This window comes from Chiloscyllium punctatum, chromosome 41 (genome assembly GCF_047496795.1).
Source record: "Chiloscyllium punctatum isolate Juve2018m chromosome 41, sChiPun1.3, whole genome shotgun sequence".
Lineage (NCBI taxonomy): Eukaryota > Metazoa > Chordata > Chondrichthyes > Orectolobiformes > Hemiscylliidae > Chiloscyllium > Chiloscyllium punctatum.
The window spans coordinates 32,778,703-32,794,938 of record NC_092779.1 but is presented as its reverse complement, the minus strand read 5'-3'; positions in this window follow the sequence as shown (position 1 = coordinate 32,794,938).

Here is a 16,236-nt window from a genome sequence, read left to right as displayed (position 1 = left end):
TTGGGCCGAAGGGCCTGTTTCCACACTGTAAGTAATCTAATCTAATCTAATCTAAATGTTTTAGAGAGTCCAGCGTCTGTTATGTGTGATGATACTCCTGTGAAACACTTTCAGACATCACAACATTGAAGGTGCTATACAAATGCAGGTTGCTGTAGCAGTGAGTCACAGTGCACTTCAGCATAACTTCACTCTTTGTGCATTCGTAAAACCGGCCTTCACAGGTAGAAAAAGTTGCAAGGTGAAAAATTAGACAAAGCAATTGGGAAACAGAAACAAATGCAAATTATAGAAAACAATGTTGATTTTCATTAGTTCACATGAAAGATCTCCACTCTCGTTCAAACAGTCCTTTAAACTGTAAAGGTCCTGACAGGTTCTGCTGCATTGAATTTTCCGTGCTTGTGAAATAGGGCTCACCATTGCCTGAAACATGACTGAAGTTGCCAACTTTTATTGTCTGAATGAAAGTACCTAGCAGACTCTTTAACGTCTGATCTAAGTGATTACAAGAAAACCCGTGTGCTTTGATATAAAGCAGATTTATCAGCTCAATCTGCTTTAGATATATGCAAATGAATGAGTTAATCTATTAGTTTAAACTACTTTAGACATATTCAGCAGAGACTCTCATGGACTCCTGCCCATTAAGGTCTCCTGGGTGACAGCTGGCACTTGGAGCTCTATCTCAGTTTTTACAGCATCAGTCCGTGATCTCCAGTCTGGTGGGGAAAGTCCAATGAGTGCAATAGAGGTCCTGATATGAATATTATTCCGGTTGTATGCTGTATCACCGTTTCGGACTACCTTCAATGCTTTTCCAGCTGTCAAAATCATGAGAAACAAATCCAGGGTCCCATGCAGACCGCACAGGCGGATGGTTCCCACCAACCCTCAAGGTCAGGCTGTTTCCCCCAAGCAAAACAGGCTGTTTTTCCACTAGACCTGTTTTTCATGCACTTTTCCACTTACTCCAGTTGCTTATTGCCATGTCTAAAGAACTCTCAGTGATTAACCCTTAATGATCTGATTTGGAGATATTATTTTTGAGCCTAACATTACAAAACTATAGGTTATATTTTGGATAAATGGTCCTCTGAACACAGAGCTATCAGTCACATCAATTGAAGGGTAATTGACCTAATGCCTTACCTATTTTTGCACTGTCACAAAAACCTTGGAGTTATTTAAAAGGTTGTGTGGGACCCAATTCCAGGATTCTGCCTCCTTTCCTGGCCCAGTAATTTTTACCAGCCTGGGTGAGGGGTGTGCATAATGAGCCCCACACCTGCATTCTCGATCAGGCTGACTCCGTTGAAAGGTAAGCATCTCCCAGTCCTCCACAATGCCAATGTAGTTGGTCAGGCTTCCCTGTGCCTTGTGGTTCACAGTTCCTCAGAGGAGTTATGAACATAATCTAGATTCAGGAATCTTTTGAAAGGCCAGTACAAAAGATCCTATCCACACACAACAACCATTACCCCCATGGCCTCTCATATCCTCCATGCCACCTCAGCGCCAACTCATAAGACCACAAGACATAGGAGTGGAAGTAAGGCCATCCGGCCCATCAAGGCCTCTCCACCATTCAATGCTGATGAGCATTTCAACTCCACTTATCTGCCCTCTCCCCATAACCCTTAATTCCTTGCAAGATCAAGAATTTACCAATCTCTGCGCTGAAGACATTTAACGTCCCGACCTCCACTGCACTCCATGGCAATGAATTCCACAGTCCCACCACTCTCTGGCTGAAGAAATGTCTCCTCATTTCCGTTCTAAATTGACCCCCTCTAATTCTAAGGCTGTGCCCACGGGTCCTAGTCTTCCCGTCTAACGGAAACAAATTCCCAGCGTCCTGCCTTTCTAAGCCATGCATTATCTTGTAAGTTTCTATTAGAACTCCCCTGAACCTTCTGAACTCTAATGAATATAATCCCAGGATCCTCAGGCCCCTTTCTTGCGTGTAACCCAATGTTGCATAACTAAGAAGCCACATAGTAACCTCAGTTTATATAAAACTGCTGAGAGAAAAGAAAAATCAAGAAATGTTCTTAAATTAGCTTCTGTTCTTAGAGCCCTATAAAAGATTCAAGCAGTTAGACCATTAAATTACCAATAACAGACGCTTCAAGCACCTTCAGCCACTGCATCTTATTGAGATAAATATTGAAAAACTGGCAAAAGAGATCACAGAAATAAAAACTTCTTATAATCACTTGAAGATGCCAATCAAGTCATAAATTCACTTCAATTGTCTCAAGAGATTCCTGAATAAAGCAATGCTTTTTATGGTCTAGTCTACCTATCCACCTATCGCCTGCTCAGCTACTTTCCCTCCAGCCCCACCCTCCTATTTATCTCTCATCCCTCTCCCTACACCCCCCACACTCCCACCTCCCTGATGAAGAGCTTATGCTGGAACGTCGACTCTTCTGCTCCTCAGATGCTGCCTGACCAGCTGTGCTCTTCCAGCACCACACTGTTCGACTCTGATCTCCAGCACCCACAGTCCTCACTTTCTCCTAGTCTTTCAACCAAGTACACATAATGATGGAGATGGCTGAGGTCACACCGTGGTAGTGTCCTTACTTCTGGGCCGAACGTACAGGTTCTAATCCCACTGGCCCCAGACTTGTATCACAGAATAGAAACAACTCAATGGAGATGCTGAAATCTGCACTGAAAACCCGAAATGCTGGAGATCATAGTGGGTCAGATAGAATCATAGTGTCATAGAGATGTACAGCATGGAAACAGAACCTTTGGTCCAACCTGTCCATGCTGACCAGATATCTCAACCTAATCTAGTCCCACCTGCCAACACCCAGCCCATTTCCCTCCAAACCCTTCCTATTCATATACCCATCCAAATGCCTCTTAAATGTTGCAATTGTACCAGCCTCCACCACTTCCTCTGGCAGTTCATTCCATACATGTACCACCCTCTGTGTGAAAAGGTTGCCCCTTAGGTCTTTTTTATACCTTTCCCCTCTCACCCTAAATCTATACCTTCTAGTTCTGGACTCCCTGACCCCAGGGAAAAGTCTTTGTGTATTTATCCTATCCATGCCCCTCATAATTTTGTAAACCTCTATAAGGGCACCCCTCAGCCTCCGACGCTCCAGGGAAAACAGCTCCAGCCTGTTAAGCCTCTCCCTTTGTAGCTCAAATCCTCCAACCCTTGCAACACCCTTGTAAATCTTTTCTGAACCCTTTCAAGTTTCACAAAATCGTTCTGATAGTAAGGAGACTGGAATTGCACACAATATTCCAACAGTGACCTAACCAATGTCCTGTACATGACCTGCACCATGACCTCCCAACTCCTGTACTCAATACTCTGACCAATAAAGGAAAGCATACCAAATGCCTTCTTCACTATCCTATCTACCTGCTACTTCACTTTCAAGGAGCTATGAACCTGCACTCCAAGGTCACTTTGTTCAGCAACACTCCCTAGGACCTTACCATTAAGAGTATAAGTCCTGCTAAGATTTGTTTTCCCAAAGTGCAGCACATCGCATTTATCTGAATTAAACTCCATCTGCCACTTCTCAGGTCATTGGCGCATCTGATCAAGATCCTGTTGTAATCTGAGATAACCCTCCTCGCTATCCACTACACCTCCAATTTGGTGTCATCTGCAAACTTACTAACTGTATCTCTTATGCTCGCATCCAAATTACTTATGTAAATGACAAAAAGTAGAGGACCCAGCACCGATCCTTGTGGCACTTCACTGGTCAAAGGCCTCCAGTCTGAAAAACAACCCTCCACCACCATCCTCTGTCTTCTACCTTCGAGCCAGTTCTGTATCCAAATGGCTAGTTCTCCCTGTATTCCATGAGATCTAACCTTGCTAATCAGTCTCCCATGGGGAACCTTGTTGAATGCCTTACTGTAGTCCATATAGATCACACCTACCGCTCTGCCCTCATCAATCCTCTTTGTTACTTCTTCAAAAAACTCAATCAAGTTTGTGAGACATGATTTCCCATGCACAAACCCATGTTGACTATCTCTAATCAGTCCTTGCCTTTCCAAATACATGTATATCCTCTCCCTTAGGATTCCCTCCAACAACTTGCCCACCACTGACATCAGGCTCACTGGTCTATAGTTCCCTGGCTTGTCCTTACCACCTTTCTTAAACAGTGGCATCACGTTTGCCAACCTCCAGTCTTCTAGCACGTCAGCTGTGACTATCGATGATACAAATATCTCAGCAAGAGGCCCAGCAATCACTTCTTTGGCTTCCCACAGAGTTCTCAGGTACACTTGATCAGGTCCTGGGGATTTATCCACATTTACCCATTTCAAGTCATCCAGCACTTGCTCCTCTGTAATCTGGACATTTTGCAAGATGTCACCATCTAGTTCCCTAAATTCTATATTATGCATATCCTTTTCCACAGTAAATACTGATGCAAAATATTCATTTAGTACCTCCCCCATTTTCTGTGGGTCCACAGAAAGGCCGCCTTGCTGATCTTGAGGGGTCCTATAGTTACCCTTTTGTCCTTAATATATTTGTAAAACCCTTTTGGATTCTCCTTAATTCTAATGGCCAAAGCTATCTCATGTCCCCTTTTTGCCCTCCTGATTTCCCTCTTAAGTATACTCCTACTTCCTTTATACCCCTCTAAGGATTCACTCGATCTATCCTGTCTATACCTTACATATGCTTCCTTCTTTTTCTTAACCAAACCCTCAATTTCTTTAGTCATCCAGCATTCCCTATACCTACCAGCCTTCCCTTTCACCATAACAGGAATATACTTTCTCTGGATTCTCATTATCTCATTTCTGAGGGCTTCCCATTTTCCAGCCATCCCTTTACCTGCAAACATCTGCCTCCAATCAGCTTTCGAATGTTCTTGCCTAATACCGTCAAAATTGGCCTTTCTCCAGTTTAGAACTTCAACTTTTAGATCTGGTCTATCCTTTTCCATCACTATTTTAAAACACATAGAATTATGGTCGCTGGCCCCACTGACATCTCAGTCACCTGCCCTTACTTATTTCCCAAGAGTAGGTCAAGTTTTGCACCTTCTTTAGTAGGTACATCCACATACTGAATCAGAAAATTGTCCTGTACACACTTAAGAAATTCCTCTCCATCTAAACCCTTAACACTATGGCAGTCCTAGTCTATGTTTCGAAATTTAACATCCCCTACCATAACCACCGTATTATTCTTACAGATAGCTGAGATCTCCTTACAAGTTTGTTTCTCAATTTCCCTCTGACTATTAGGGGGTCTATAATACAATCCCAATAAGGTGATCCTCCCTTTTTTATTTCTCAGTTCCACCCAAATAACTTCCCTGGATGTATTTCCGGGAATATCCTCCCTCAGCACAGCTGTAATGCTATCCCTTATCAAAAATGCCACTCCCCTTCCTCTCTTGCCTCCCTTTCTATCCTTCCTGTAGCATTTGTATCCTGGAACATAAAGCTGCTAGTTCTGCCCATCCCTGAGCCATGTTTCTTTAATTGCTATGATATCCCAGTCCCATGTTCCTAACTATGCCCTGAGTTCATCTGCCTTCCCTGTTAGGCCCCTTGCATTGAAATAAATGCAGTTTAATTTATTAGTCCTACCTTGTCCCTGCCTGCCCTGACTGTTTGACTTGCTTCTGTTCTCAACTGTACCAGTCTCAGATTGATCTCTTTCCTCACTATCTCCCTGGATCCCACCCCCCCACCTTACTAGTTTAAATCCTCCCGAGCAGCTCTAGCAAATTTCCCTACCAGTTTATTAGTCCCCTTCCAATTTAGGTGCAATCCATCCTTCTTGTACAGGTCACTTCTACCCCAAAAGAGATTCCAATGATTCAAAAATGTGAATCCTTCTCCCATACACCAGCTCCTCAGCCATGCATTCATCTGCTCTCTCCTCCTGTTCCTGCCCTCACTAGCTCGCAGCACTGGGAGTAATCCAGATATTACTAGCATCCGTGGAGAGAGAGCAAGCTAATGTTTTGAGTCTGGATGAATCTTCATCAGAGCTGATGTGAAATGTGGCAGGGACAACATTGATGCTATAGTTTGGGAATGGTGAGGGGTTGGTAGTGGGTGTAGGGTGCTGATGGAGAAAAATGTTGACAGTTCAATTTAAGTAATTGGAATGTTTCCAAACTATAACATAAATGGTTTTCCCTCCACATTTCACTTCAAATCTGATGAAGAGTCATCTAAATTTGAAATATTGGCTTGCTCTCTCTCCATGGATACTCTCTGGCCCACTGTGATTTCCAGCATTTATTGTATCACAGCATGTCTGAGTATGTTGATTAAAAATAATCTATTTAATGGGTACAAGTGGAAACAGGGGGAAGGTTCCTGCCGTTTTGGATCAGCAAGTACTTCCTGTAAGACCTACCATTCAAGGAGGTGCCTGGCACTTTGGGGTCTGAGGTGTGCAGTGTTGTGTCAGGATTGAGGAATTATCTGGGGACCATCTTGGCGACCAATGGGTTTTGGGGTCCACTTAAGGAGGAACATCCTCTATTTACCCCCAGACCACGCATGGGAAGCTGCCAGGCTGGTATCTTGGCATCGGCTTCCACACCACTGTTTAAATGCCGTAGCTGCGAGACGCAGCCCTTAGGTTTGTAATTAATTATCCATTTTAGGGCCTCGTTGATGCATGGAGCCTATTGACACCTCTCTCCCATGTATGTAGCTGATAAAACCACCGAGAGGACAGGGGTGGGCAGGTATGTTGTGGGTAGGCCTCTCACTGGAATTGATGCCTTTCTGTTTTCAAATCTATTGGAAAGAGAAGATAAAATCCAGATTAATGTTTCTGACCCATGACCTTTCCATTTATTTCTGATGGAATATTACTGTCTGAACTCCATCAACACTGCCAGAATATTTGAGGATTTCCAACTATTTCTATGTTTATTGCTTTGCATTACAGATTGCACTTTATACTAATCACTGTCTACTTTGTAACAGTTCAGAAAGTGTTCACATTATTAAATTGGTGACTAAACTGACAGATTGACAGAATAATTACTCGAAACAGAATATCATGGTTTATTTCTAATTATACATTTCCTTCTTGCTACATTCCAGAGTTATGTTGAAGATAGGCATTCATTTCAAGACTAGAACAGACAATGATTTCGCAATCACTTCCTTACCATTTCACAGTTTGATTCTGGTCTTCCAGATAGACCACAGGAAGCTCTCCCATTACATATTTGAGTGCCCTGAAATATGATTGAACAGGAAATTAAGCAAGAAGAAAAGGAAAATTTGCATGTGTGGTGCCATTTACAAACTCGACATGCCCCAAATGCTTTACAAAGTATTTGGAATGACTAGCAAACCTTATCGTGTAAGAAGCACAATACCAATTTTTCACACCTCAGGCTCCCAAGACAGCAATGTCATAATGAGCAGATCAACCCTTTCGGTGATGTTGGTTGAGGATAAGTATTGGGCAGGACACCTGACACCTTGCTATTCTTTGAATAGTGCAATGGGATTGTTTACTTTGATTTGAGGGATGAGACATGGCCTCAGGTTGACATCTCACTCCTGAACAACTTTCTGACTCAAAAGGAGTGAATACTAGCTGCTCACCCGAGAGGAGGTCATCAAAGAAAATAAATGCGTGTATCTTTCATGGCAGAAGCTTTCCATACAGTGGACCCTCACTGCCATTAGAGTATAAGAAAAAAAGACAAGGTGTCTTTCTCTGAGACATCCTGAAAGTCTCAGGCCAAGCTCAACTATGATCACTGCTGCGGCTTGTTGTATGTTCGCAGAACCAGCCACAGGCATCCTGTAGCAGGTGTAAAACACTTCCACCAGTCCTCTTTTCTGTACTGTTAGTAAAGGCTTGGTTACCTAACAGTGGTAGATCATGAGCCACTTGTGAGTCTTAACACAAAGAGGCACTTATCTCAACTTTAGCAATGGGACAATGTATGCTGGATCTCGTAATCAATTCCTGGGCTGCACAGATCCATAAACTCTACCCAAGGGTATCCACTGCAAAAATCAAATTTAATAGCCCATTGCTCAAGAGGAGAGCAGTGCAAAACATGACAACTCAAAAAGGAATGATATAATTAATGCCACTGTAGACTTTAACCCACTCCAACCATCAATGAACCTCGGCAAGCTATTGGTGAAGAAGCAGGCCTACATTTATAAAGCGCCGTTCAGTTCCTCAGAACTTCATAGACATTGAAGTGCTCTGAAAATGTAGTCACTGTTGTCATTTAGGAAACCCACCAGCCAAATTGCCAGTTCAAGTGAGTTCAAGTCCGAAGTTCAAGAATCAAGAGATTTGAGCCCAAAATCCAAGGTGATGTTGGCAGCACAGCACAGAGGGAGTGCTGAACTGTCAGAGATGATGTACTCAGCTGAGATGTTAAACTGCAGCCCTCTGAGGTGGATTCCATAGCACCATTTCAAAAAAGAGCAGAGGTGTTTTGCCCAGTGTCTTGGCCAATGTTTATACCTGTAATAACATCATTCCAGGAAAAGGGTAATGGCATTCACACTCTATATCGAATTGGGGCATTAATAATGAGATGAAAGCACTCAGTTATCATTTCCTAACCACTTTGTTGTTTGGTTCTGTAACGGGAAGACCTTTCACTGTGTACATGAGTGTTCTAAGTTAATGTAGACAAAATAAAATTATACAGAAAATAAAAGAAAGAACCAACAGCCTTCCAAATTCAAGAATCATCACTTAGCAATAGTTAACTATATGCTGGTGGGCATGTTTTACTTTGGTAAAATCCTTTTATAATCCTTTAGTTTGAAATGACATGGTGATATTTTAGAATTGAATGCATTCAATTCAACTGGAATATTTTCATCAGCTATTTAACAAAACTTTGAACTATTTACAGGACCTTTAAAACAAGTTTACTCTTCCACGAAATGCTCTGTTTATTAGTAACATACTATCGTAACTCCAACTCATTTCTTCCAATTTTTGGTACAATTTCCCAACATTTCCCTTGTGCTTCTTTTCTTTCAGTTGTGTCTGTTTTCAATCATTTTAAATATTTTTTAATCATACCCAGGACCAAGTTATTAATATCTTTCTGTGTATCTGACAACCTCGGGATTTAATGGCAACAACTTTGAGGCCTGCACGCCATCTGTAATTACTTAAGCTTTGGCTGCACCTTCTTCAAAAACAACCATTGCCATGGTAATAGTCAAGAGCACAAGAATGACACAGCATAAAAGAAAGCCATTTGTTCTACTCTACCTGTGCTGCCTTTTTGGAAGAGTTAGTCAATTGGTCCTCAACCAGGCTTTTTGTCCATATCCTTAAAAAGCATTTTACCATCGGAGACTAAGGTTAAAACTTGCTTCGACCTCCTCTTATGCAGTGCATTCCAGTCATAACTTCCTTTGACAAAAGCTCTCTCTTCACCACTCCTCCAGTTCTTCTGTCATTTAACTTGGATGCTAATGGCACTGTAGCAGACACACGACCAGATCACGAAGCCGCTTAAAACATCTTGCACATTAAAAAAAATTCATTTACAAGATGAGGGCATCCCTGGCTAAGCCAGCATTTAGTGCTCATCCCTACATGTTCCCCCAGGTCATATCCTCTGCTCTGAAGCTCTTCAACCATGTTGTGTTCGCTGCTCGTTGGATGCTGCCTGAACTGCTGTGCTCTTCCAGCACCACTAATCCTACATGTTAACAGTCAACCATATTGTTGTGGGTCTGGAGTCACATTTAGGGCAGACCAGGTAAAGACGACAGTTTCCTTCCCTAAAGGACATGAGTGAACCAGCTGAGTTTTTCCAACAATGGATTTGCAGTCATCAGTAAACTCTTAATTCCAGAGTTTATTGAATTTACATTCCACGATCTGCTGTGACAGGTTTCAGGCCTGGGTCCCCAGGACATCATGTGGGTCTCTGGATAAATAGTCCACCGATTATACTATTAGATCATCGCCTTGCCCAAATAAGCACCGGGTACAACTGGAGTGGATTTAATCTATGTTTAATGTGTTCACAGAATTGTTTCACAGCTAATGAATTACCCTTAAAGAATGATCAATGTTATTTTATAGGCACATAATGCACATTGACAGCAAGGTCTTATATATATTAAAATAATGGCCAGTTGAATTGCTTTTGATGGCGTTAGTTGTGGGAGAAAATATTTCTGAGGATTTTTGGAAAACTTGCTGTTTGTCAGTGAGATCTTTTATGACCATTTGAGAAAGACAGATGGAGCTTAGGCTGATTACCTCGTCCAAAAACTGGCATCTCGGAGGGTGCGGCTCTCCCTCAACACCATCATGTCAGCCTACATCATATACTTAATTCCCTACAAGTGGTGGAGTGGATTGGGAGCTAACGGATTTAAATTTGTGAAATCCAATCTCAACTACAATCTACCATGTATGTGAGAGCCTGTCCCCAGTGGTCTCTAGCTGTCTTTTCCAGCATTGGCTTTCCTGTGCAACAGCTGGTGATCTTGTTAATTTGGCTGTCTGCCAGGTTAAAAAATAAATAAATCAAAACGGTAATTAGGTCGTGCCATTAAATCTGGCAAGGTCTCTATATTCCCAGGATTTTTGGACTCCCCACATCTGCGTTCCTGTTCTCTTGATATCTCCTCATAAATATCAGGACCATAAATCCCAACAAAGGAGAAAGGAGGATGCTACCAACTTAAATCTGTTACTGACACAAAGAAAGGCTGTCTGGAAGAGGTCAAGAGGAGAAACGGCAAAGTCATGTTGCCTAGATTCGGTGCAGGGAGTGTTTTAAAAATGTAACCAGTTTAGGACAGGTAAGTAGACACACATTGGCCTGCAATCTGCCTTTTATATCACCCCACACTCCTTCACTCAGTCTGTTCAAACCTGCTCCATTACATTACTCCTTACCTCTATTGACCTTGGAAGTGTGTTCGCCGTTCTCTTTCTCACATCACAATCTGCTCATACTCCACCTGCCATTGATCCTTATCATTACACAGTATCACCAAAAGCTTCACAATCATCATTCTCCTCAATATTGGTGCAGCCCAGCACATCAGTGCAAAAGACAAGCATTCACAACAATCTTCAGCCAAACTGATGATCCATCCTGGCTTCTTCCAGAGACCCCCAGCAATACAGATGCCAGTCTTCAGCCAATTCGATTCACTCCCCATGAAACTGGGATGACATAGAATACTGCAAAGGCTATGGGACCTGACTACATTCTGGCAATAATACTGAAGATGTACTCCAGAATTTGTCACTTCCATGGCAAGCTGTTTGACTACAGTTCAATATTGGCATTTAACCTCAGCAATTATCCATATTGTTGGGTATGTCTGTAAAGAAATAAAAAGGACAAATCCAACCTGGTCAATTGCTCCCCCATCAGTAGATCATCAAACAGCACTTGCTCTTCAATAATCTGCACACTGAAACTCAGCTTGGGTTTTACCAAGGTCACTCATTACAGACCTGATATTATTGAAGATACAATCTTTACAATTATAAAGATGATCACTTTTCACACATTGCTGAAATCAAGTCATTATGCTTCAGGCTTATATGACATGAGGTTTGAAGATATTTAATTGTGGACCAGCTATCGAGGATGTCCAATCTGTCCATCTCCAATGCTCAGATGCATTGATCTCCTACACTTCCTCCTTTATAGCTATCACCCAGGAAACCCATCTAGGACCAGGTCCAGATCTGTCCCTCTCCTTTACTCTCCTTCCCTGTAAAAGGGAATGAACAGACCCATTGAAGTTCAGCTGGACCATGAAATGGATGATGACAAAAGTGAATATAGAACAGGAATTCAATTCAAAGCAATTCTACTTCACACTAACCCCCTTCCCTACCCAGACAATAGAGCCTCCCCTGAAAAGATGCAGTGAAATATTCTTTGGTGGAATTCCCATAGGACCTGGCATCCGGTAGCAACTCAGCTGAAGCCAATGACATTGTATTGTGTCAGAGCAAACTGTAGTGGCATGTATTTCCCGTGTATTTATTTTTGTGTCTGAATGTGTATGTAGAAAAGGGGCTTTATAAATTTTAGCTCATAGAGTTGTATGTCAATGGTTCATAATTGGCATATTACAAAACTATTTCTTTCTAAAAAATAGCATTTCCTGCCAAGTATAGGAATCTGACCTATGTTTTCTTTCAACCTTAGTCGAAAAGGCAGGTGAATTGGGGAATTTTTATAAAATTTTTAACTTTTCCAGTGACTCTAGGAGTAGCAAATGGCTTGATTTCCAGCACACTGCCCCTGTGGCAGTTTTAGATCAGACATGGTCTGGTCTCCTCTTCTGGTCCTGGGGTATGTTGGTATTCTACCCATACACCATCCCATCCAGCAGGAACTCCACCACCCTGTCTACAAAGTAGGGCAACAAATTTCCCTTGTCTGTCATGTTTAGGTCAAATGTCAGGAATCCTGGAGGGCTGACGGTGCATGTCCAGGTGTGCAATTGTTTATCTCTAGTTAGAAGTTATTTATTTGTAATAAATAGCAATTCTTGTTAAGTGGGGCTTTTAAAGATGGCAGTGGCCCTAGGAAAGCCAATCAATTCCAAGATTTCTGGGCAGTGGTGAGTTGTTCTGGGAATGGCACATGATAAGATGGGGCTAGAATGAGACAAGAGCTATAGGGATGGAATAGGCAGGTAATGAAGAAAGTTTGGTAAGATATGGCCAGAACGTTTGCTGTATCGCATTCATTACACGCCTGATGATACTGAAAATTCAATCTTTACTATTATGAAGATGATCTTCCTTCATTCATTGTTGAAATCAAGTCAACATGGTTCTGTCTTATTTGATATTTTTGATGACATTTAGTTCTGGACCAGATAAGTGGGAGGTCCAATCTCGCCATCTCCATGCTCAGAGATGCTGAGATGCTGCTATTCTCCAAAAAGCATGACAGAACTTGCTCTTTGCGAGAAAGAAAGGAGATTCAGCCCAAAATTTTACCTTTAGAAGGCTGCAGACATCTGTGCACAGCTGACACAATAACCTCAGCTTGCAAAGGGCACTGGTCCTTTGAGACGCCAAGAAAGCTGAGCCTTTGCTGTGCACATGGTTACATGGACAGGGTCATCTACGAAGCCCCCCTCCCCCACTGCACCCCTTTCTGCTCAACCCCCACAGATTTCTGTAGGATTGACACTTACTGTTGCTGTCACAGTAACCTTCCTCCTTGTCCAAGCTCCAATCTTGCCACCCATTCTGATCAGGATCTCAATGTCTCAAAAGAATGTTAGAAACTAGCCTTTCAAGTAGTCAAAAAAAAAACCCTTTCTCAATGGGAGGTCAGCTGTGGTGTCACTATGATATGGGGAGTCATGTGTTAATGTTCTGTTGAGAAATGGACTCTAGGTAGCTCAGAGCGTGCTGTTTTATATCTTTACCATCAAATACAACACACATAGTTGAACAGTTACTCAGAGGTCTGGCCTGAGCTTGAATCAAAACCTGAAGAACCCACATGAGAAAATGATGAGTGAGTAAGGAGGCCTATGTGAGCATGAACGATTTAACACACGTCTATACATGGAGGTTAATGAGCCCCATGAATTACAATTCTCTTTTGTCTTGTTCGCAATGGTGAGTTTAAGGAAGGTCCAAAACTTGTGCACGCTTAAATGCCGGTTAAAAATTTCACTGCAATGCATTGATATGAAATGTATTGTAATCCTTAACCCACCACTTTGGAGTAGATTATGTGCATACAAAAAACAGGTAAAATAAGGATAATTATGCATTGGCCGAAACTCCCACACACGCACAGTATTGACATAATTGAATCATCAAACACACCCTAATCTAAGAGAGTCTTCAATGTTCAAACTCCCTCAATGTCACTGAACAATGCCCAGAGAAGTTTTTAAACCTCAAAATTGTTTTAAAAAGTCTGCATGAATCAGCTAAGAAATTTACCCTCATGATAAGGAAGGAAATCAACATCAAGATTCATTCTGGCTAAAAAAGCTTTAGTTTCTCATCTGTTTCTCATTGCATTAGGGACCAATTGACAATGTTTGTCAGTTTGGGTGATGGGTGTTTTCACTGAATTGGAAACTTCACTCCACTCTCTTTACTATTGTCAGTCACTTCCAGTAATTATTCAACTGATTTCCTTTGGCTGGCTTTCATTTGGTCTGAATTACATATTTACAACAGCAACGCTTCTCTGCCCTGAAGTCTGTCTGTAAGGGACGGCGGTGTCATATTTTCATGAATCATTCAATGTTACTCATTTCCTTAACACAATGTTAAGTTAATCTTCCATTGGTGTTGCTGCCAGATTAATCCTTCATTATACATTTTATGGTTAACTATAGTTGGCTTATGCCCAGTGTGAGTATATGGGTAACAGCATACTTGATGAGGTTACTGATTCCTAAAGGGTTTCTGCCTGTTCTGTGGCAAGGTGAAAATTAGAATGAGGGTAAAAAACAAAAGGATTTCTGCTAAATTCTTACCAGTCAGGGTATCTGGCCCTATCATTCCACAGGCACAAAAATCTCGTGTCAAGCAATGCCAAATTTAAAATAGCAATTTCTTAGATAAGAGCACTAGAATGCATATGATCATTATAAAAAGTAATATATTGTTCTTTGATCTCAGCTCATTTACTTGTAGTTCTCCTTTCCAGATACAAATTGAGTTTAAATCTGTGTATACCATTCATTTCAATACAGTTCCCTGAATTTTATTTATTCATTCACGGCATAGGGCCACCATTTATTGCCCATCCCTAACTGAGCAGGGGGCAGTTGTGAGTCAGCGCATTTGTGTGGGTCTGGAGTCACATGTAGGTCAGACCAGGTAAGGATGGCAGATTTCCTTTCCTAATTTTAAACAAGTTGAAAGGCCTCAATCCATGTTACAGAAAGTAAACATATTGGAAGGCAATGACATTTTCACTACTAAACTGCTGAAGGAGTCTGTAGTAGAGGCTGATTTGTGCAAGACATTTTTCCCCTGAACGTTCATGATGTTTCCTCAGCTTGAAGGTCAATCTCCATTATACCATATGAACGATCCATTAGTTTGAAGATGAATAATGCAGACTGAGATTATAGCACTTGGCTGTTGGGGAAATTAGTGGATTAGGATGTTTTTTTGAGAAGAAGCCAGCTTCGCCCTTTTCCTAATTGCTTTATTTGGGATTTTATGAACAGCATGACCTTTGCAAATGCTGTGTCAGACAATAGCTGGTATTTTTAAACTGTAGATTTCAACTGATCTTGACATATGTTTCTGAACATTATTGGACTTTACTGTTTCTATTCCACCCTGTGGCACTGTTCCCTGGCATCTCATTAGCTTCAGATGCATGCGTTTTCCTTGCAGTCTTTAGCAATCTCGTCATGTTATGTTGTTGATTTGCTTGCTGAGAGATTAAAATAGCCAACATTCCAGCCAACCTGTTGCCAGAGAGATTTTTGAAGGTGTTGTTCCAATGTAAGTGTTATTGAATGATGGCAGACTAACCACCGTGGGCCAATGGACTAGTGGTAGAATTCTGCACTAAAGGATTCAGTAAAATCCTGCCTTATTTGGCTTTTCAGCCATGAAATCATGCAAAAGGACATGCGTGTGCAACAACAACAACAACTTGCATTTATATAATGCTTGTGACATGATGATATACCCCAAAGCACTTCATAGGAGCTTTACCTAGCAACATTTAACACATAAGAAGACATGTTAGGAAAGGTGTACCAAAGGTTTGATCAGCATGGTTGGTTTTAAGCAGGATGGAGTTATACCCAGGTTTATGGAGGGAACTTTCAGAAATAAAGCTAAGCAGAGCACATCCATCAATAAATGGATGAAGGGAACAGAGTACACACAAAGTTAACATTGGATGAGTGAAGAAGTCTTGAAGGGTTGTATGATTGGAGAAGATTATTGAGATAGGGAAGGGTGAAGCCATGGAGGCATTTGATCCCAAGAATTAAATTTTTAAAATCCAGGCATTGATGGAGCAGAATCTAATGCAGGTCAACAAATATAGTGTGGAAAACTGAACTGGACTTGTGGCATTGTTTTAATACAGTGGCATTGAATGTTTAAATGTGTTATAATAATTGACTGAGAATTCAGGCACAGTCATATTTACATCATTGTGCTCTAAAACATTGCTGTAAATGCATTCAGGAACATTCATTGCTCCTATTAGTAGATGAACTGATACAATTAGATTGTAAAATGGC